Source organism: Galeopterus variegatus, unplaced genomic scaffold (genome assembly GCF_000696425.1).
Source record: "Galeopterus variegatus unplaced genomic scaffold, G_variegatus-3.0.2 Scaffold9312, whole genome shotgun sequence".
Lineage (NCBI taxonomy): Eukaryota > Metazoa > Chordata > Mammalia > Dermoptera > Cynocephalidae > Galeopterus > Galeopterus variegatus.
This window is the reverse complement of record NW_007735423.1, coordinates 1,956-6,218: the sequence shown is the minus strand read 5'-3', so window position 1 is coordinate 6,218 and position 4,263 is coordinate 1,956.

Sequence of the window (4,263 nt, the reverse complement as noted above, 5' to 3'; positions counted from 1 at the left end):
AGCAAAGCACAGAGGGATAAATACTGCATGTACTAACTCATATGTGGGAGCTAAGAGAGAAAGAAGGAAGGAAAGAAAGTCCACAGAAGTGCATTGGTCTTCCAAAGGGAGAGAACATTCCTTGGACTACAAAGGTGATTGCGGGGTAAAGGGGAAAGGGTAGTGGGAAGGAGGTCGGGGATAACGAGGGTGGGGACACGAAGTACAAAAGCAATTTCTGGTAGTGGTTATGCGCCAGTGTGAATCTGGCCCTCACATCATGCCGTGAGGGGTTATGATCAGCATTGTATTTCATGAATATTCATAATAAAATAAATTAATTAATTTAAAAAAATAAAATTTAAATTTAAAAAAGTTATATATTAGTTATATATTCATTATCTGCTTGTTTAAAGTGCGATAATATTATTCATAATGCAAATTCAAATATCCTCATTTCACTTGCTATCGTTTCAATGTAAAGCAAAATTTGAGTTTTATAGAACTACTTGAATCATAAGAGTCATTGATGAGCACTTGAGTGTGGATCCGGGAAAGGTTGTCACCTCTGTGTTTGTAGCACTATTATTAAGCACAACTTAAAGCTAACCATAGCACAGTCTCTTTGTCATAAGTCCCTAACTATACACATCTTCTTGTTTTTTTAAATTTAATTTTATTTTGTCAATATACAATGTGGTTGATTATTGTGGCCCATTACCAAAACCTCCCTCCCTCCTGCCTCTCCCTGCTCCCTCCCAACAACCTCCTTTCTGTTTACTTGTATCAACTTCAAGGAATTGTAATTGCTGTGTCTTCTTCCCTCACCTTCCCCCAAGTTATTTGTTTATTTATGTATTTATTTTTAGCACCCACAAATAAGTGAGAACATGTGGCATTTCTCTTTCTGTGCCTGACTCGTTTCACTTACTATAATTCTCTTTAGGTCCATCCATGTTGTCACCAATGGCAGTATGTCATTCTTTTTATAGNGAGGTTTCTCAGACAACTACAGATAGATCTTCCATACAATTCAGCAATCCCACTTTTGGGTTTATACCCAGAGGAATGGAAATCATCATGTCGAAGGGATACCTGCACTCCCATGTTCAATCGCAGCTCTGTTTACAATAGCCAACACATGGAACCAACCCAAATGTCCATGATGGATGATTGGATAAGGAAACTGTGGTATATATACACCGTGGAATACTACTCAGCCATAAAAAGGAATGCAATACTCCCACTTACAACAACATGGATGAGCCTGGAGAAACTTATGTTGAGTGAAATAAGCAAAGCACAGAGGGATAAATACTGCATATATTAACTCATATGTGGGAGCTAAGAGAGAAAGAAGGAAGGAAAGAAAGTCCACAGTAGTGCATTGTTCTTCCAAAGGGAGAGAACATTCCTTGGACTACAAAGTCGATTGCGGGGTAAAGGGGAAAGGGTAGTGGGAAGGAGGTCGGGGATAACGAGGGTGGGGACATGAAGTACAAAAGCAATTTCTGGTAGTGGTTATGCGCCAGTGTGAATCTGGCCCTCACATCATGCCGTGAGGGGTTATGATCAGCATTGTATTTCATGAATATTCCTAATAAAATAAATTAATTAATTTTAAAAATAAAATTTAAATTTAAAAAAGTTATATATTAGTTATATATTCATTATCTGCTTGTTTAAAGTGAGATAATATTATTCATAATGCAAATTCAAATATCCTCATTTCACTTGCTATCATTTCAATGTAAAGCAAAATTTGAGTTTTATAAAACTACTTGAATCATAAAAGTCATTGATGAACACTTGAGTGTGGATCCGGGAAAGGTTGTCACCTCGTGTTTGTAGCACTATTATTAAGCACAACTTAAAGCTAACCATAGCACAAGTCTCATTTGTCATAAGTCCCTAAATGTACACATCTACTTATTTTTTTATTTAATTTTATTTTGTCAATATACAATGTGGTTGATTATTGTGGCCCATTACCAAAAACTCCCTCCCTCCTACCTCTCCCCCCTCCCTCCCAACAACCTCCTTTCTGTTTACTTGTATCAACTTCAAGGAATTGTAATTGCTGTGTCTTCTTCCCTCACCTTCTCCCAAGTTATTTGTGTATTTATGTATTTATTTTTAGCACCCACAAATAAGTGAGAACCTGTGGTATTTCTCTTTCTGTGCCTGACTCATTTCACTTACTATAATTCTCTTTAGGTCCATCCATGTTGTCACCAATGGCAGTATGTCATTCTTTTTATAGCAGAGTAGTATTCCATTGTGTAGATATACCACATTCTCCATATCCACTCATCTGATGATGGGCATTTGGGCTGGTTCCAACTCTTAGTTATTGTAAAGAGTGCTGCGATGAAAAATGGGGAAAAGGTACAGCTTTAACTTGATGATTTCCATTCCTCTGGGTATATTCCCAGCACTGGGATAGCTCGGTCATATGGTAGATCTATCTGCAATTATTTGAGGAACGTCCATACCATTTTCCATAGAGGCTACACCATTCTGCATTCCGACCAACAGTGTATGAGAGTTGCCTTTTCTCTGCAACAGTCTTGCCGGCATTTATCATTCACAGTCTTTTCTATATCAGCCATCCTAACAGGGGTGAGATGGTATCTCAGTGTGGTTTTGATTTGCATTTCCTGAATGCTGAGTGATGTTGAGCATTTTTTCATGTGTCTGTTGGCCATTTATATATCTTCCTTTGAGAAATGCCTGTTTAGCTCTTTTGCCCACTTTTTAATCAGGTTACCTGTTTTTTTGTTGTGTTTCAGTTCCTTGTATATTCTGGATATTAATCCTTTGTCAGATGTATATTTTGCAAATATTTTCTCCCACTTTGTTGCTTGTCTTTTAACTCTGTTAATTGTTTCTTTTGCTGTGAAGGTTCTTAGTTTGATATAATCCCATTGGTTTATTTATCCTTTGGATGCCCATGCTTTGGGGGTTGTATTTGTGAAGTCTGTGCCCAGTCCTACTTACTGAAGTGTTTTTCTATGTATTCTTTAAGAAGTTTTATTGTTTCAGTGTGTATATTTAGTTTTATAAACCATTTAGAGTCGATTTTACTATATGGTGAGAGGTATGGGACTAATTCCATTCTCCTGCCTATGGATATACAGTTATTACAGCACCATTTGGTGAAGAGGCAGTCTCTTCCCCAGTAGATAGGATTGGTGCCAGATGGCTATACGTGTGTGGGTTGATGTCTGGATTTTCTGTTCTATTCCATTGATCAGTGTGTCTGTTTTTATGCCTGTATCATGCTGTTTTGGTTATTATAGCTTTATACTATACTTTAAAGTCAGGTTGTGCTAAGCCTCCACCTATTTTATCTATCTATCTATCTATCTCTCTATGTATCTATCTATCTATAATTTATTTATTTATTTTGCTGAGAATTGCTTTGGATATGTGTAGTCCTTTGTTATTCCATATAAATGTCTGGATATTTTTTTTTTCAATTTCTGTGAAAAATGTCTTCCAAATTTTCATGGTTTTGCATTGAATCGTATATCACTTTGGGTAGTATGGACATTTTCACAATGTTGATTCTTCCAAGCCAAGAACATGGGGTATCCTTCCATCTTCTTGGTTACTCTCTAATTTCTCTCAGCAGTTGTTTGTATTTCTCATTATAGAGATTTTTCAAATCCGTGCTTAATTCTATTCGTAAGCACTTTATTTTTTTCGTGGCTATAGTAAATGGAAGCTCTCATTATTTCTGTTTCTGCATTTCCACTATTGGAGAATAGAATTGTTACTGATGTTTGTGTTTTGATTTTGTATCCTGCCACTTTGCTGAAATGATTTATCAATTCCACAAGTTTTTTGGTACAGTCCTTAGGATGTTCGATATACAGGATCATATCATTTGCAAAAAGGGACAGCTTGAATTCATCTTTTCCAATCTGGATGTCCTTTATTTCCTTCTCTTCTCTGATTGCTCTGGCTAGTACTTACAACACTATGTTGAATAGGAGTGGTGAGAGTGGGCATCCTTGTCTAGTTCCTGTTCTTAAAGGAAAAGCTTTCAGCTTTTCCCCATTCAAGATGATATTTGCATTGGGTTTATCATACACGACTTTAGTTATGTTGAGATACTTTCCATCTACACCTAACTTAGAGTCATTATCATGAATAAGTGTTGAATTTTATCAAATGCTTTTGTAGCATTGATAAGGATGATTATATGGTTCTTCTGGTTGGTTTTCTTGATATGGTGTATCACATTTATTGATTTGCATATGTTGAACCAACCTTGCA